Source organism: Bos indicus, chromosome 10 (genome assembly GCF_029378745.1).
Source record: "Bos indicus isolate NIAB-ARS_2022 breed Sahiwal x Tharparkar chromosome 10, NIAB-ARS_B.indTharparkar_mat_pri_1.0, whole genome shotgun sequence".
NCBI classification, from domain to species: Eukaryota; Metazoa; Chordata; class Mammalia; order Artiodactyla; family Bovidae; genus Bos; species Bos indicus.
In genome coordinates this window covers 68350974-68370995 of record NC_091769.1, presented here as the reverse complement: position 1 = coordinate 68370995, position 20022 = coordinate 68350974, and the positions used below count along the sequence as shown (strand labels likewise).

Sequence of the window (20022 nt, the reverse complement as noted above, 5' to 3'; positions counted from 1 at the left end):
GCCCCACGCTGGCCCTGCATGGAGTCCCACACTCACACAAGTCCCTGCACATCTCAGAACCTCACCTTCCCCTCCCATCAAGTAGGAAGAAGGCCTAACATCCTACAGCTTGGATTCGGGAGCCGTTTAGGGGTGGGAGATGAGGGTAAAGCTGTCCAGAGAGGCCCTAACTCCAGCCTCGTCAGCAGCACACCCCTCACTGACCCCTGTTCTCTCTGTTCTCTCCACACTCATTCAACTCCTGGGACTAAAGAAGGCTGCACGCCCCAACCTGCTGCTTCTTTCAACCAGGTCACAGGAAAGATAAGAGCATGCAAAGCGAATCCAGTCCACAGAACTATTCGCGAAAATAAAAATATTTATTATCTAATACTTAGCCATGTGCATATTATCTGAAGTCTTTCTCCTCCCTTTTTCATTTTAAACCAGTACTGCCACTAAAAAAACACCAAATAAAGGTTTTGTTTTTGTTTTTATACAGTATTGAATCTTTGATTTTTTAGCATCACTGGAGGGCCAACAATAGAGTTTTTTTTCACTGAATATCGGAAGGTACACAAAGCATGAGGCATAGAGAAGGCTATTTACATTATTTTTAAGATACTGATGACTACATCTTTTATTCTGCCATTGGATTAGTCCTTTATATCAAAGAACATTTTTTTTTACCCTAGGGGTGAAAATTATTGTTTAAGTACTACCCTGCAGTAATTTTGTATTCCTAGAAGAGAAAATAAGCCACATGGATCCGTGGTAAAGAAACCACCTGCAATTCAGGAGATGCAGAGGTTTGATCCCTGGGCTGGGAAGATCCCCTAGAGAAGGAAATGGAAACCCACTTCAGTACGCTTGCCTGGGAAATCCCATGGACAGAGGAACCTGCTGGCTTACAGTACACAGGGTTGCCAGAGTTGGACACAATTTAGTGACTAAAGCAACAACAAAAAGAGAAAATATCACACAAAGGGAAAAAACTAAAGTATAACAAGAAATGAATTTAATACAGTAAAAGATTTGTACAATTCAAAACCAGGTAAAGACTTATCACTTTATCTTATTCTTGAATTTGCACCGTCTTTTTTGGGAGAGAGGGCAGTCTGAGTCACATCTCTGCCATTAGTAATCATGTGTTCTTTTTAACCATTTTTAACACTTGAAGTATGGTTGATTTACAATGCTGTGTTAGTTTCAAGTGTACAGCAAAGTGATTCAGTTTATATATAAATATACATATAGATATTCTTTTAAGTGATATCATATCATATACTTATCTGATTTTCTTCATTTAATATGGAAATCTCTAGAATTATTACCAACTTATACTCCACACTGGTTGCCAATTAATAATCTTGAAAACCAAATTAAATCCCACACATTTATTATCACTCCAATGTTTATTTTAATCTCATCACCTCAATTAAGACAGGTGCATAAACTGTATGTGGTAGACTGAAATACTGGTCCCAGTTCTTCACTCCTCCCTGAAAATATGCCCTTTGACATGACTTTATACTTCCAGTTAACCTCCTGGCCCTGGATTTTGGGTTGGACCAAGTGAGTTGCTTTAGCCAACTGGATGTTAACGTATGATGCAAGCAGGGGTCTGAGTTGAGCTTGGCAGTTAGGATTATCCTCTGTCACCTCTGTCATGGCCATAGGAAGAGTATGTCCCAGCCAGCCTGCCAAGGAGGACAAGTGACACTTGGAGGAGATCCAAATCCCATAAACACAGCACAAATAGAGCCACTCCATCACACCTTAGAGCAGAGCCATCTCAACCAACCCACACTCATGAGAACGAATGACTGTTTCTTTCAAGTCACTGAGTTTGGGTATGATTTGTTACACAGCATTATACAGCAAAAAGTAGATGAATTTCAAAAACAATTAACATAGTTTCTTCAGTATCTAAAATCTTTGGGCTAAAAAAGCAAAAATATAAAATATATACCAAATGAAAGTTTTATATAAAGAATTCTCTTTCACTATGAAGGAAAAAGTCTAAAATTAGAGATAATTGGAAATAATTCCAAATGTATAACTTTCTAAGATTGGTTATATTACATGGGATTTTTAAAAAATGCACACTTAATACAGACACTGAAAATGCATTTGATAGATATCTTCATCTGTTTCAGATTAATGTCTTTAAGAGCTGAGAATAAAATATTTTCATCTCATAATTAACAGTAAAAGAGTAAACTAAAAAGCATTTATATTAAAAATCAGGAACAAAACAAGGATGCTTACCATTACCATTTTTATTAAACACCACTCTAAAATAAATCCTAGTCTAACCAAGAACACTGAGTTAGAAATAAGAGGTATTAACTGAAGGAAAAGAAGATATAAAACTAGTATTACTGCTGTAGGAAGACTTCCCTGGTGGCTCAGACGGTAAAGCGTCTGCCTACAATGCAGGAGACCCGGGTTCAATCCCTGGGTAGGGAAGATCTCCTGGGGAAGGGAATGGCAACCCACTCCAGTATTCTTGCCCCCTCAAAAAAAAGGGGCTCAAAGAAATATTTTTGCAGAAGGAAATGGCAACCTACTCCAGTACTCTTGCCTGGAAGATCCCATGGACAGAGGAGCCTGGTAGGCTACAGTCCATAGGGTCGCAAAGAGTTGGACATGACTGAGCGACTTGTCAATGTCAATGTCAATTACTTGAGAACAAAAACCACAGGCCAACGGAGAAGAAACACCCCAGAAACAGACCCTTGACTAGATAAAGTAATGTAAGATGATGTAAGGGCCACTAGCCAATGCAAAAAAATTGGATTATTCAATCGTGTACAGAAACCAACCATCTACTTTGAAAGAAAAAAATTTCTTAGAGCTGCACACAAAAATTCCAAAGTTGACTATGTATCATATAAGTGCTCAGTCATGTCCAACTCTTTGTGGCCCCATGGACTGTAGCCCACAGGCTCCTCTGCCCATGGAATTCTCCAGGCAAGAATACTGGAGTGGGGCACCATTTCCTACTCCAGGGGATCTTCCTGACCCAGGGATCAAACCAGCATCTCTTGTGTCTCCTGCACTGGTAGGTGGATTCTTTACCACTAGTGTCACCTGGAAAGCCCTACTTAAGTCAATAATAATGTTCTAAACATAAACACAGTTAAAAAAAAAAAGCCTACAAACATAAATATTGGTACATTTAAATGCGTAAAAATGTGAAACTTTTGCATATCAGGAACTCTAAAATTATATGTCCAACAAAACTAGAAAAACCACTGGTAATAATATGAAAAAGCTTAATAACATTAATAGGTAAATGCTACTACAAGTAAAAGGAAAAACAGACATCCTCACAGATATACTACAGAAAAATAAGCAAAGAACATGAATAGAACATTCACAGAGAAGAAACAATGGCTAAAGGACATTTCTTTTTAACGTTCAATCTCATCAGTAATCAGAAAATGAAATTAAATCAAGATCGTTATTTGCCAATAAAATTATCAAACTGTTGAAATGACACAGAATTCAAGTATATCACTGGTAAGACCCTGAACTGGCACAACCTCACTGTAAAATAATTAGTAATATGTATCAACAGCCTTAATAAATGTACTTATGTTCTTTGAGCTAGTAACTAATTTGAAGGAATCTATCCTCACAATATAGTTTTGAAATATAAGTAGAGTTTTATGCACAAAAATGTTAACTATGTCATTATTTATAATGGCAAAAGACTGTAAATAACCTAAATTGTTCAATAATAATGGATTAACTTGATAATTATAATTCTATATGATGAAATTATATTTACTGCAAATTCTTAATAGCAATGAAAAAGGATTTTGAAAACCAGAGAATAAAAAATATGCATATGGTATCATCTCTAACATGTTCAAATTATTTAATAGGGAAGACTGAAATAAACACACTAAAATATTAAGCAATTATTGTTAGAAACTATATGATTTAGTGCTTATATTTTCAGTATCTTTTAAAAACATCTATGTTGAGTGTATTTTTCAAATGAATTAAATGTTTTAAAAGTATATATTTCACGAAATAAAGGTGGACTTCTAAGAATACAGTATTAATCAATTTAGATCTGAAACAAGACCTAGAAATAAAATCAACCCTGAGGACCTAAAGAAGATTTAAATTTATACTCAAAAGAAGGCCACAATGTGTCTAAGTTGTTAAACGGCCACATTGAAAAGACCATTCATGCATAGATTTTCTCAGGCACCCAAGAACTTGGTTTTTCACAGCTGTGAAAGCTGTTATTCTACAAAAACCTCTTTGCACCTATCATTCTTGAATTTTTAAAACTTGTAAAGATTCCCAAGTTTTCCATTTTTACTATAGATATTCTTGACACAGATATATTTATTTATTTTATGTACAATCCTAATCAAACTTCTAACCCCTGTAATTTATCATCAGGGTAGGAAAATGATTTCTTGGGTATAAAGACAGAGACTGTTGAAATTTTAAGTCTGAAATTCCTGTTACCTATAAGAAGAGATTAATTCCTAAAAGAAGAAAATTCTCTGCACCACTAATCATGCAATGCCAAACTTCCATGTCTTTCTGGTGGTTTCCCTCCAGATGAAAATGGTATTAGGCTTTCTGTTCACACCTTGACTCGAATGCAGTTAAGATCAGGAACTGCAGGCAACTCACACAATTAGCAGCCTGATCTGCCTTAAACTTGGGAGGCAGACTGGGATTTTTCATACTGTCCAAGCCAGTACGGAGAAAGCAATGGCACCCCACTCCAGTACTCTTGCCTGGAAAATCCCATGGACGGAGGAGCCTGGTGGGCTGCAGTCCATGGGGTCACTAAGAGTTGGGCATGACTGAGTGACTTCACTTTCACTTTTCACTTTCATACATTGGAGAAGGAAATGGCAACCCACTCCAGTGTTCTTGCCTGCAGAATCCCAGGGACGGGGGAGCCTGGTGGGCTGCCGTCTATGGGGTCGCACAGAGTCGGACACGACTGAAGCAACTTAGCAGCAGCAAGCCAGTACATATAGAATCCTCTTCACCAAAAATAGTTATAGCATCACTACTCAAATCAATAAACAAAAAAATTCATTTTGAAGCCAGTCTGTCAAGTGAATTAAAGAAAATTAAGCAGGTTTATTTGCTCACATCCATAATATGCTAATATGTCCCATGAATCACCAAGCGGAAGACATGGCAGACAGTATTTCCCACTGACTTGGTCTAACAGCCCACTCTCATGGCATGTGCAGAGCCAACAATTTCCTGGACCAAGCAGTCAAGTTTGGGAACTGCGAAGGGAAGAATGCACTTACACCATGCAGCCCACTGTTACTACAAACGCAGGGGGATAATGTCTTGGGGAAAAAAAGCAGAAGTTAGAAACAGCTGTATTGCATATTGCAATTCCATTTCCCATTTATACACATTTTCTGATTAACACCAACTGGAAATGGACTTCACTTTACAATCATCTTTTTACTACTATAACTACTATAATGAAGAATGAATGTTATAAACTAATATAGTTGTAAATAGAATGTTTCCTTTAATTTACTTCCTTGGTATATTAATGACAAGCCACAGTGAAGGAAGAGCTAGAAATGAGAAACTAAGAGGTCAAAACCATAAACACAGCTCATAAACCTTTCTTGTACTGACCCAAGGGAGGCCTAAACAAGACCTGTGCAAGACAGGAGTGTAAAAGTTCCTGGGACCTGCAGTGATTATAACAAAGTTGCAGCCACCCAGAAACCTCAGCTAATGAGGCAGGCTGGGAGCTCAGTCTCTGGTTGTCCTCTAATGGCAGAGACTGTTCACTGTTCCCCAATAATCATATTCCTTTCTATCTTTTGGTAAAATAATCATAGTCACTGATACATACATAATGTCTCCTTTGTGCCAGGCACTGTCCTGAATGATTCCCATGTATTAATGAACTTAATGGAATCCTCACGGTAACTCCATGCTTTGAGTTAACTGAAGCACAGTAGGTACTTCACTTTGGAGAAGGAAATGGTAATCCACTCCAGTATTCCTGCTTGATGAATTCCGTGAACAGAGGAGCTTGGGGGGCTACAGTCCATGGGGTCGCAAAGAGTCGGACATGACTGAGTGACTAGATTTCACTTTCAGATGCTTCACTTACCTCCATTTTATAAACAAGAAAATAGGCACAGAGAGGTGAAGCAACTTCCCCCAAGTCTCACAGCCGTTCAGTGGCAGAGCTGGCACTCTAACCAGTCCAACTGGGGGAAACCCTCTGTTTCCCCTGCAGGTAAGTGTGGTCATGTGACTGTCGGGGACACAGGACTAGGACCATAAATGATATAGGCAACTTCTGGCTCCTCTCCTTCAGGCTAAGAGCACTTCTCCTGACTTTCCTCTTCCCTGAGGTCTGGAATACGGATGGGAGACAGGACCCTTGTACTCTGTGAGACCAGCTCCCTGAGAGTAATAACATGAATGGAGATGGGTTTTCGAAGGACCCCATGGACTGTAGCAATGATGGATTGCTCCATGCTGGGCTTTTTCATGAGAGTGGAAACATCTACTACAATTCAGCTCTACTATTTTGGTGTATTTTGGGAGTAGCTTTATTAAGAGAAACTTAGCCGCATTTTTGTTTTAGCTCAGAACATGCTTTGCTTTCTTTAAAAAAAAAAAAAAAAACTTAGTAATGCATTTCTTAATAACCTGGTTCTCAGTTTTGGTCCAGATAATAACTACAACTTATTAAATGCTTACTTGACACTATTCTAAACACACATATTAACTCCTTAATTTTTTTAACAAACCTATATGGCAGTGGGTGGAGGGGGATGCTATTAATATCCTCAGCCAATAGATGATAAATTGAGGCACCATGAAGCAATCAGTTGACATTACAGAGCTGGAGTGAAAACCCAAACACTCTGACTGAGTCCCGGCAGAACAGGTATGTTCCAATGGCTGAGGCATTATCAAATTCATAGTTAGCAAGTTCAGTCCCCAGAGAAACACACACCACTACAACACAGTTGTTCTAAAGTGGATCTGGTTGAAGTCCAAAGGGAGCACCAAGAATGGAGCACCGGGGCCAGTCAGTGAAGTGAGTGAAAGTCATTCAGTCGTGTCTGACTCTTTTCGACCCCACGACCTGTAGCCTGCCAGGCCCCTCTGTCCATGGAATTCTCCAGGCCAGAACACTGCAGGGTTAGGGGTTAGGGTTAGGGCAGTGGGTAGCCGTTCCCCTCTCCAGGGGATCTTCCCGATCCAGGGATTGAACCCACGTCTCCCGCACTGCGGGTGGATTCTTTACCATCTGAGCCACCAGGGAGGTCCAAGAATACTGGAATGGGTAGCCTATCACTTTCTGATCCAGGAATTGAACTGGGGTCTCCCGCATTGCAGGCGGATTCTTTACCAGATGAGCTACCAGGGAAGCCTGGGTCAGTCAAGTATGGGCTAAAGAGACACAGGGGTCGAGAGAGAGGTCACAGGGGAGAAACATAATATACTGTAATATTATACATACTATGCATACTTATAGCTGATTAATCGGATGAATTTTTACTTCCCATCTGTGCATCACTCCACAGATTTCTTCTCTAACACAACAATGTAAAACAACTATACTCCAATAAAAATTAATTTTAAAAAATTTAATTCAGAAAAATTAGTAAAAACAAAAAGAATGATTAAAAAAATTCGCCAGATGGATGGGAGAAGGGGGCAGGGGACAGGAAGAAGCAGAAGGGACTCTATATGCAACAGCTATGTGGCATTAAACCCTTAAAATTGCTCCTAGAGTGAACAACGATGCTTCAGAGTAACACAGGGTATCATGGGTGGATGCGGGCAGATGTCACTGCCAGACACTGGTCAGCAACACACCCTCAATTTATCCTCAATCTCATTTTCATTTTTTTCTAAGCTTTGGCTATAAATATGACAAAGGTGCGTGAAGGTCTTGTTTTCTTAAGTTCTTAACCTCCAAAAGACAAAATCATTTAATCTCCCTAAGACTTCAGTCTTATCTGTAAAGTTCCATCAGATTTCTCAGGATCTAGGGTTGAAGAATTGATGTTTTTGAACTGTGGTGTTGGAGAAGACTCTTGAGAGTCCCTTGGGCTGCAAGGAGATCAAACCAGTCCACCATAAAGGAAATCAGTTGTGAATATTCATTAGAAGGACTGATGCTGAAGCTGAAACTGCAATACGCTGGCCACCTGATGTGAAGAACTGATTCACTGGAAAAGACCCTGATGCTGGGAAAGATTGAAGGTGGGAGGAGGAAGGGGATGACAGAAGATGAGATGGTTGGATGGCATCACTGACTAGATGAACATGAGTTTGAGTAAGTTCAGGAGTTGGTGATGGACAGGGAAGCCTGGCGTGCTGCAGTCCAAGGGGTCACAAAACTGAGGGTTGAAGAAACCTTGGTCTAGCCTTCCCACTGCCACCAACAGCCAACTCTTCTGTGTCTGAGACAGACTGCCACCCAGCCGCCCACTACTGGCACACAGCCATGGGGCAGCCAGCTTGTGCTGGGGCCCATACGAGTCTTCTCTACGTTACATTACATTTGGTTTCTTTATCGAGTTCTCCATGTCAGGTCTTAAGCAACACAACTAAACCTGTCCCTTTTCTACCAGCTAGGCTTTCAAATATTTACAATTGTAGAAACAAAAGATTCTAAGGTATTTTTCAAGTATTATAAACAGTTCAAAATACATGTAAACAGATATTTAAACACTTACTTATGTAAAGTAAAGTATCTACTCCCAAAATTCATTAATAAATATTGCGCCACTAAGTACTATGTCAGATCTACAGGCTAACCTGAAAATTTTGTGACTACTCAAAAGTATTTACCAAAATGGTAAAAGAAAAAAAAAAAACTAAACGTAAGAGAAATAGATAATGGAATCAATAACAAGGTTATATTCGATCAATCAACACTCATGGCATTTATTAAAATACATCTTGATTCTTAAACTCTGTTCAAATGAGTTTCTTTACTTTGGCTACCTGTGGAGAAACGGTTTCCCTCAAGTTGGCATTCTGGCAGTCAACACTGAGTCTTAGTGTTAACCATCAGACATACTTGACAGTTACACAGTGCTTTTTGTTGCCAGGGACATAATCCCCATTATGATTCCTTCTCGAACTGTTTTGCTTTTGAGGAGATCAAAGCACTTTACCTTATTTATTCTTACACCTGCCTTGAGAAGGAAAGTACCAAGCATAACTATAGAGGTCTAAGTTATTAAAATTTCTTCTCAACAATATCGGTAATGTCTATGCCATGGATTTCTAGAAAAAGCCATCAATCTTGTCCACAATGTCGCTGGGGCCAGCACAGAAAGTTATAGGAAAGCAGGAGCTGTTAAGTCTCTCCCCAACCCCTCACCAAAAAAGGAAAAAAATGTATGCTCTGAACATAAAGGACATTGCTGCTGCTGCTGCTAAGTCACTTCAGTCGTGTCCGACTCTGTGCGACCCCATGGACTGCAGCCTACCAGGCTTCTCCGTCCATGGGATTCTCCAGGCAAGAACACTGGAGTGGGTTGCCATTTCCTTCTCCAATAAAGGACATTAAATCTCCCTTAAAAATTATAAAAGTAAAACACAAAATATCTGCATTATCCTCTGAAAGATGTGTGTGTGTGTTCAGTTGCCTCCAACTCTTTGCAACCCCATGGACTATAGCCCACCAGGTTCCTCTGTCCATGAGATTCTCCAGGCAAGAATACTGGAGTGGGTTGCCATCCTGTCCTCCAGGGGATCTTCCCGACCCAGGGATTGAACCCGTGTCTCTTGTGCCTCCTGCACTGGCAGGCGGATTCTTTACCACTAGTGCCACTTGGGAAGCAACGCCCCCCACCCCCACCACCAAAAGATACCTGCTCTTAAACCAAGAACAAAAATAATAAAGCATCTAATATTTCAAATAGAGATCTGAACACCTTACCCACACATGTTGCAAAGGTATGAAAAGTGATAAAATATGGAAATCAATTAAGAATACAACTCCTGAAGATCAGGTAAAAATTAATTTAGTAGAATGACTTAAAAAGATCCTTCACAACTGTAATATAGTTTTCTAAAAACGTAAAAGGTGGGCTCCCACCTCCAAGGAAACTGGAACCATTGAAACCAAATACTTGGTGATGGGATAGATTCTCTTTCCATTTCCTTCCTTACAGCACTGTCCTCACAGATGGCTCAAGCTCATGCAGGCAGGTGTTATTTTATAAAGTGTAATTCTACGTGGCATTACACTGGGCAAGTTGTAGAAATAAAAAGGGATAAAGAATGAACTGCTGCATCCACAATATATACCCAAAATAAAGCAGAACTGTGCATAAAGAGAAAGTTAAACAGGAAAAGGAACATTGTATACAAAGCCCTCACTTTTCAATACTTGGGGATATATATGGTTTAAAGCCTATCTAATAAGTTCACACATCTTGGCATCTAACTTCCCAACTCCTGTTTCAGTGCTATGAATTATTACAATTCTGGCTTACATGTTTTGTTTACTTTCACAGAAGGATCCGGATATACTAAGGCTAGAAAAGAAGGCTTAAGCCCTAGTATAAAGGATCTGGGTAAAACAGAAGTTTCCATTTTCTGAGCATGAGGGTGTTCATTACTGAAACAGTATGAAGAGGAGGCACTTCTCATGAAGTCCTTTCAACAGCACGTGGGTTTGGATCTAAAGCTGCATGAAGATGCAGTGACCGAGCAGTTGCTGCTCCCACCACCTTTAGCCCAGACCCCTCGGCTCTCTCACCTGCACATCCTTACTGAGTGCACACTTGGTACCACGTGCTGCACTAGACGCCAAGGTCACAAATGTATAAGAAAAGCATTTCCACCAGGGGGTACACAGCCTAGAAAGGGACAGAGCAGCACAGGGTGACAGTACTCTGGGACAAGATCAAAGAAACAGAGGGGTCTGTGAAAAGCCCTGCAAGGCAAGAGAACCAGAGGGCAGAGTATGGCATCTGGGAAAGTTTCAGGCAGCCTAGGCACCTAAACTAACTCGCAGAAGGCTGAAGTTATGTGCTAGGAATGGACACGGGTGGGGAAGGACAGGGTCTCCCAGACACCAGAGTAGGACCTGCAGAGGCTGGAAGCCCCAGAGAGGGGCAGGAGGCTGTGAGCAGTGCACTCGGACTGGAGGTAGCCTAGGAGGGCAGGCTGCCCGTGTCAAGGTCTCTACCCCACGCAAAGTTTACACTTTATCCTGTAGTCAATCACACACATACACATGTTTTTACACAAATCCTAACAGGGTCACACAAATTGCTTTCCATTGATAACAGACCTCTCCAGTAGACCAGTGAAGGGTGAACTAGAATGGGGGAGAAGATGAAAAAGAATCAGGAGGCAACAGACATGGCAGGGATGGGAAAGAGGAGGCAGGTGGGATGTAAGGAAGAAAATGTTTTAAAACACCTTGATGTGAGACGTGAAAGAAGGATCTAGGCTGACTGCCAGGTACGGTCTGCATAGCCCACAGTATCAATTACACAGGGACTTCAGGAAAGGAGGCAGACTGAAGAGACAGCGATCTGGATGCTGGACTTCACATCATGACCAAAAGGTATGACATCATCTGTACTTCCCACCTGATGCTCGTAACACTTTAAACCTCAACCAGTCTATTCCTGGACCAGTTACAAACAGAATAATGAGTCTTGTACCAAATCTGACTCAGAGACAATGCCAGAGTGATGACGCTGTGGTCAACAAACCGCATGGGTAATGACATTAAGGATACTCCAGCGTTCCTTCTCAACACACACCCAAACCACACACTTAAAAATACTTGCTCATCCTCCTACAACATTCCTGGCTTTTCCCTTACTTCCTAAAAGCTGGGCCAGAGTAGTTTATTAAAGGATAAGACAGCTATGAGGAGACTGGAGATTACTGCTGGGGTATTTTTGCAGATTCTAGTGTCCGACAAATAGTTCACATAAAACCAGAGTTCATAAAGAGAAAAAGTAATTAACATCAAACAGAAAGTGGACACGGCATGGAAAGAGTGGGAGGGATGAATTGGGAGAGTAGCACTGAGATATATACAATACCACGTGTAAAACAAATACTACTGGGAGGCTGCTGTATAGCACGGGGCACTTGGCTCGGTGCTCTGTGCTCTGTGACGACCTAGGAGGGTGGGGTGGGGGAGGGAGGGAGGCCTAAGAGGGAGACACCAATGCATACACGTAGCTGATTCGCTTTGCTGTACAGCAGAAACATATACAACACTGTAAAGCAATTATACTCCAATAAAAGAGAAAAAGAAAGCAACGCCGTCAGCATGCCATCCTGTGCAATTTGGTGCTGGTGTAGGAATTCAGGACATCAGGTGGGAGTCAAAGAAGTAACTCAACCCATGACAGTGACTTTGATCTCTTCTCCTTCCCTCTGCCCAAGATACAATATGACATGTTGCCAATAAGACTATACACTCAGTGGGATGGTACAGTCTTTAGAAAAGTTTGGCAGTTTCTTAAAAAGTTAAACAGACACTTATCATGAGACCAGTAATTCTACAACCCCAAAAAAACTAAAACATATGTCCACACAAAGACTTGCCATCAGCAAATGACTACAACAGCATTATTCACAATGGCCGAAAACTGGAAACAGTCCAAGGGGTCTGTCCATCAAATGGTATGAAAAACACAATGTGGTACACATCCACATAATGTGATATCACGTGGTCATCAAAAGGAATGATGTCCTGATACATGCTACAACATGGATGAAGCTCAAAAACATTATGCTGAATGAAGTAAGCCAGACACAAAAGACAACATATGGTATGATCCAATGATATCACTAGAAAAGGCAAAATTATAGGGACAGAAAGCAGATCAGTGGTTGTTTAGAGCCAAGGGAAAGAACAGGAATTCACTACAGACTGGCATGAGGGAACATTATGGGCTAATGAAAGTGTTCCAAAACTGCACTGGGGTGATGAATGCATAAATGAATATATATATTACTGAACCACTGAAATACATGCTGAAACAGGCAAATGGAATGGTATATAAATTATTTATCAATAAAGCTGTAAAAAAGAAAAACAGACTGCTCATCAACAGAAAAAAAAATATGAAGACTCTAAGATGAATGTTATAACACAAGCAAAATTTATCTGTCAGCATGTAAACACCAGAATTTCACAATGAGACTATGTTAGAATGCTACCATCAACTTCAAAAGTTCTCCTTTGTAGTATGTATACTCCAACAACACTATTGAACTCCCCGTGTTACAAGGCCCCACGACCTTCTACATGCTGTTAGTTCTCCAACTCCTCCTTCTCATCCTTCAAGCTTCCCCTGCAAACACTACCATTTTCGCCTACCACCCCAATGAACCTTACATGTAACTCCAGCACAGCACTGGGTTCATGTGGGAACTCTGTTTGCACATCTCTCTCTATCCTGAACAAATGTTTCTCCAGGAGGGATTCGTGGACGTACTCTTGGTGCTCTGTAAGATATCAAGAAGCATATTTTCTGTCTTCTTTTTCAGTGGCCCAGTTTGTTCTGCATTTAGAATCAAGATGATGCAAACTATTCCCATTTTCATCATCTAGCTCTAACAAGAAACCAATGGAGGCAGACCTACTATGCCAATGAAGCATCAGGGTCAAGAGAAGGCCCAGTGAAATTACACTGCACCGAACAAGAACAAAGACTTCAGTCCCCGAAGGGAACTGATAGTGAGAAAAAGAAGCATTAAAACTTCAACCCACAGGGATGGTATGGGGAGGGAGGGGGAAGGGGGGTTCAGGATGGGGATCACGTGTACACCTGTGGCAGATTCATGTTGATGTATGGCAAAACCAATACAATATTGTAAAGTAATTAGCCTTCAATTAAAATAAATAAATTTATATTTAAAAACCTTCAATCCTTATGAGTCAATGCAAAATTCTGTATAAAAAATGTTTAATACAAACATTTTTGCTTTTGATTTAGCAAAACAACTTCATCTGTCATATTAATTTCAGTTAATTTGGATTTACATGACTTGCAAATTGGCTTTGGTTTCTAGTGGTAAAAGATATAAGCATAATGTGTTCATTCCTAGTAACGTGGTTGTACATACCTAAGTAACATCATTACAAAAGTAACGTAAGTCAACACTGAGGATGCAAGATACATTTTTCCCTTTGAAATAGAACTATGTATTACTGAAGTTAGAAACAATGCACTAAAATATATATATGTTAATAGCAGAGTCCGCATCTCTTCCTCTCTGTAGCCCAAATGCACAGCATAGGAGAAATACTCATAAAATATGGTTCAATAAATGACAGTCTACATTATGCTACTACTCCTAAACCGCAAAAATGTGAATTGCTACTGTCTGGTAATGCCCTCAACTAATCTATTCTGAAGCTTTAAACCATGGAAGTGATTCTTTTCTCAGACAGAAAACTGACCGTGGTGGGAGTAGGGGTAGGAGCGGGAGGAGCAGGGAGGGGCAGGATGGACTTCCGCCTGTTAGTGAACTATCCCAATGTAGAGAACACGTGTAAAACACTTCCCTGGAAACCAGGATTTATTAACCTAACACCCATCTTTTAGTCTCTTTTTAATCCCCTTCCAAACTGCGTCCTCTATTTCACTATTCTCTCTTGAACACCGGGAAAGGAGAAAGTTGGCAGAAAAGAAATATTAGGATATGGGTGGTCTTACTCATTTTGCTCATTCAACACGCAGTCACTGTGCAGGGCTCCAGACCCAGTCTTGGGGATACAGGGCAAAAATTAATAGGGGTTCAGTGAGAAGACAAACAATAAACAGGATTACAAACAGCAGGGGTAACTGGAGATTATGACAAACGTCATTCTATATTCACCATTGTGTCCATAAATTTTACACAGAAAACAGAGTGCTTAAAAACCAAGCTGCACTACTGTATCTGCTTCTCAGAGTTATGGGTTAGCAATTCTGTCACCATTTCGTTCACATGCAAAGTGTGATGGTTAGTATCATAAGCCAATGTGGTTAGACTACAGTTTCCACCTATTCAATAAAATACTAACCTAGGGGTTGCTGTGAAGGTGTCTTGTAAATGTAATTAAAGCCCATAACCAGCTGATTATGGTTATCCCAGATAATCTGCATGGGACTGATTCAATGAGGCTTTAACAGCAAAGCTAAGGCTTCCTTAGATATCCTGCTTGTGACATAAAGAACAGACTTTTGGACTCAGTGGGAGAAGGAGAGGGTGGGATGATTTGAGAAAATAGCATGAAACATACACATTATCATATGTAAAATAGATGACCAGTGTAAGTTCAATGCATGAGGCAGGGCATGCAAGCTGGTACTCTGTGACAACATAGACGGATAGGGTGGGGAGGGAATTGGGAGCGAGGTTCAGGATGGGAGGGACACATGGATACCTATGGCCGATTCATGTTGATGTATGGCAAAAACCACAATATTGCAAAGTAATTACCTTCCAATTAAAAATAATTAATTTAAAAAAATCCCACCTGTGGACACAGCTTCAGTTCACACCCAAGAGTCCCATTCTGCCCTTTCTGATGGCCTGCTCTGATTTCAGCCTTGCCGAACCAGCCCACACAATCACATAAGACAATTCCTTGCAATAAATCTTTTAATATATCTTCTAATAGTTCTGTTTCTCTAGCTGAAACCTCAATGATACAATAGGATTGAACTAAAAACTAAATACACTATAGATCATGAGAATCGGGTTTCTCCTTGCCTAAGAAATAAGTTAGAAGTAAGAGAGAAGGCTAGAATGAAATGCGTGATGTTGGACTGGAATGAGAGGGACCAGTATAGACCAATGGCTCTTAATAAATATATTTCTACAAAGATACAGAAAGAATATAGATGTACATGGAAGCACAGGTTAGTGTGTACACACACACACACACACACACACACACACACACACATATATATATACGGGCTTCCCAAGTAGTGCTATTGGTAAAGAAACCATCTACCGATGCAGGAGACCCAAGTTCGATCCCTAGGTCAAGAAGATCCCCTGGAGAGGGGCATGGCAAACCACTCCAGTATTCTTGCCTGGAGAATCCCATGGACAGAGGAGCCTGGTGGGCTACAGTCCACAGGGTCGCATGGTCAGACATGTGACATAGCATATACATAAATATGTATATGTGTGTGTGTGTGTTTTCCTAGCTCTGTCCACTGAGAGAGCAAAGAACCAATAATACCCTGGTAGCAATGAGCTCATTTAATACTAAGACCTTGGTTTTGAAATATCATTCTTCAATAAAAGGAACCAAGGCTCCTTGGAAAATGGTTGATTCCAGGGCTGGGGCAGGAAAAATACAAGATAAGCCCGAAACATCTTATGGTGCCAGAAAACAAAGAAGCATTGACAAAGGTTGGGGTATATGACAAAAGGACAAGGAGGAGCTCCCAGTGGAGATGAACAACTGGAGCAATAAAATGAACAGTAATACTTTTAGAGATAACCCATAAAATACAATATCCATAACTTCATCTTGATATGAATAATAAATACATAAAAGAAGAAGGGACAATTCTTCACAGAAGAATTCCGAATAATAAATGTAAGCAGAATGAAGAAAACACAAAACCACCACCAGGCAGACATCATAGTGCAAATTGCTACAGGCAAGACGGATGCGGGATGTTTACAGAAAACACGAAAATCAGTTTCAAAGTGTCTCCCCCACAAGATACTGATCCAAAGGAAAAACAGTATCAGTACAGAGGAAAAATTATGCAGCTATCACCTTAGCCAAATGCTCAAGGTAAGACATTTCACCTTCACATACTCCTGACAGGCTATCCTGAGTAGAGCATGTTGCTGCTGCTGCTAAGTCACTTCACTCATGTCCAACTCTGTGTGACCCCATAGACGGCAGCCCACCAGGCTCCCCCGTCCCTGGGATTCTCCAGGCAAGAACACTGGCATGTTACTTCTTGACAAAACTGCTTAGCCTCCATCTACTCATGAGGACACGTTAGACCAACCCACACTGAGAGACAATCTACAAACAGCTGACCGGTACTCATCAGAAGAGTGATGGTCATGAAACACTGATGAACTGTCACAGATTGGAGGGGACTAAGGAGATAGGACAGCGAATGGAATGTGAGATCCTGGACTGGGTCCCAGAATGGGAAACAGTCAGCAGGGGACCATCTCCGAAATGCACGTCCGTAACGCTGGTAGTTCAGGTTCTAGTACTGTACTGGTGTCAGTTTCCTGATCTTAATGTTGCTCCATGGTTACAAACGCTTATAAACATTAGAGGAAGTGGGGCAAAGAGTATTCGTGAACTCTGTGCTATTTTCGTGATTTTTATGTAAGATTAAAATTATTCAAAAGAAAAAAAGAAGTACAGGTTAAAAAAAGAGATCTAAATCCAGCCTAAATTTCTTTTTTTTAAGTTTTAAATATAGTACAGTAGTCTGGATCTTTTTAATTTAAAATAGAAAGACTATATACTCTTATTTTTTTACTAAAAATACTAACCTTTAGTGCCTTAAAAAAAAAAAAAGTACGCCATTGTAATCTCATGTTCTTCACTTAAAATGAAAAGAAACTACTAAGATGGGGGGTAAAAAAAACCAAACAGAATTTTGTAAAGGACAAATGTGTATATATAATTGTGTATATTCATTCATTCACTTATTGCATCTTAAACTTCTAAGCCCCCACAATATTCCAGGCACTTGCCAGCCCTAGGGATACTATGGTGACATGCCCTTGTGCTTTGCAGAGCTCACACTCCATTGCGAGAGACAGACCAAACCCAAATAAACAAACAAAATACAAAATAGGAAGTGGTCCATAAAGATGGTCTATAAAGGACACAAATGCTGTGACAGAGACTGAGGGGGGAGGAAAGGAGAACACAGGAGCATGAGCCAGACTGCCAGGGCCTTGGGAGCCACTGAGAAGTGTAGGCAGACCCAGAACAGGATCCGATTCTAGCTGGTTCTGCACGTGCTGAGTGAGTGTGCCGGGCAGAGAAGCAGGTGGGACCTGTGGGTGGCCAGGGGACACGGCAGCAGCTGTCTCCTCCCGTGCTGGGACCTGTGCGCACTTGATGTCCCCCTTCATATGTTTCTGTATTTTCTGTATCTTCAATGACAAACATGTGACAGCTTCCTTAAGAAAAGGCAATTATTTGTTAAAAAGAAAAAGAAATGAGAAGCTATGTCAATTTGTCACTGCTGGGACTGCAGATTGCTAGTAACCTTGAGATTTCCTCTAGTAACCCTTTCTTCCAAGAATAGCGTTCAGGGAAATGACAGGACAGGAAATGATTTCCTTTTTGCATTTCTTCCATTTTGGGAAGAAATGGCTCTAAATGAAACAGACTCCAAGAGTTAGTGGGAAAGCTCTCACTTCTAAGCACAAAGTCCCTAATTCTGACACTCGGCTGTGAGCACTGGAGGACAGTCATTGGTCAGCGGAGCAGATTCCAAGTGTGAGCCCCACAGGGTCTCAGCTCAGTGGGGACACAAAGACCCATCAGAGGTTATCACATTCAAGATGTGGCATGTCCCAATTTTATACCACAGATTTTTAAATGGATAATATATTTATTGTTTATTTACTTCAAGAAAACTTGAGTTTAAGAGGATGAGCAACAATGTAAAAGGCTGAACACTGTCAGTATGTGAAATTCTGCTCATGGGCTCACAGCTACGTTTTATTTCAAAGGTCACTAAAGAGGGATGGGCGGGTCCAAGTCACAGTAAATTAGAGATCACTGTTCATGAAAGAACTCTCTAGAACTGGAAAAGATCAGAACACGCTGATACTGCACTGAATGGCTGCAAACAATACATTGCTCATTTGTTTAAGCCTGTGCCTTTGTACAATGCTACAAGGCACTTTCCTTGTAATAAAATACCTCAAATCCATAAATATGGCCCATGAAACAAATCACCTCCTAAGAGCTGGGAGACAAATTCCACCTCAGAAAAATCTTGGCAGACAAAAGAGGGATAGGTGTGTATTTGCCAGCCCGTCCTCCACAGAAGCTCCCGATGCAAGGGTCCTGAAGATTCACGCGAGATTCTGGTCTAACAACATCTATGCTACATTTAATTTTCCAGATCTAGACACACAGGAGACATAACAACACCTGAAGAGTTTTAAACATTTTAGTTTTTTAATCATATCACTTTGTCTTAAATTGACTAAAACAAGTTACACTTTTATACAAACAATGGATGGTAACTAAACTCTTGGAAGGAAAGTTATGACCAACCTCGATAGCATATTCAAAAGCAGAGACATTACTTTGCTAACAAAGGTCCGTCTAGTCAAGGCTATGGTTTTTCCTGTGGTCATGTATGGATGTGAGAGTTGGACTGTGAAGAAAGCTGAGTGCCGAAGAATTGATGCTTTTGAACTGTGGTGTTGGAGAAGACTCCTGAGAGTCCCCTGGACTGCAAGGAGACCCAACCAGTCCATTCTGAAGGAGATCAATCCTGGGTGTTCTTTGGAAGGAATAATGCTGAAGCTGAAACTCCAGTACTTTGGCCACCTCATGCAAAGAATTGACTCTTTGGAAAAGACTCTGATGCTGGGAGGGATTGGGGGCAGGAGAAGGGGACGACAGAGGATGAGATGGCTGGATGGCATCACCGACTCGATGGACATGAGTCTGAGTGAACTCCGGGAGTTGGTGATGGACAGGGAGGCCTGGCGTGCTGCAATTCATGGGGTCACAAAGAGTCGGACACGACTGAGTGACTGAACTGAACTGAAACTCACTGTAGTAATCATTTTGCAAGGAATACAAGTCAAGGGACTATGCTATACACCTTAAACATACCCAGTGCTGTATACCAACTCTATCTCAAAACTAAAAGAAAACAAAATAAGCAAAAAACAAATTATACTTTTATCTCATCCATGGGAACCCCAGGTTTACAAGGAAGCAATTCAGAACTAGGCACCAGCCATCACAGCCTAACGGTCCAAGCTTTGCCGCCAGCCTCTTGGGTTCTGACCAACCAGACAAGACTA

The 20022-nt window shown here is 40.8% G+C and overlaps 1 protein-coding gene and 1 non-coding gene across 2 annotated transcripts in view; one reads left to right on the top strand and one right to left on the bottom strand.

Moving 5' to 3' along the window:
- PELI2 (pellino E3 ubiquitin protein ligase family member 2) overlaps positions 1–20022 on the bottom strand; it is a 200075-nt gene that overhangs the window by 153691 nt on the left and 26362 nt on the right. The window lies entirely within an intron of this gene.
- TRNAC-ACA (transfer RNA cysteine (anticodon ACA)) lies at positions 2380–2451 on the top strand. The gene has a single exon. It is a non-coding gene; the product is annotated as a tRNA-Cys (tRNA).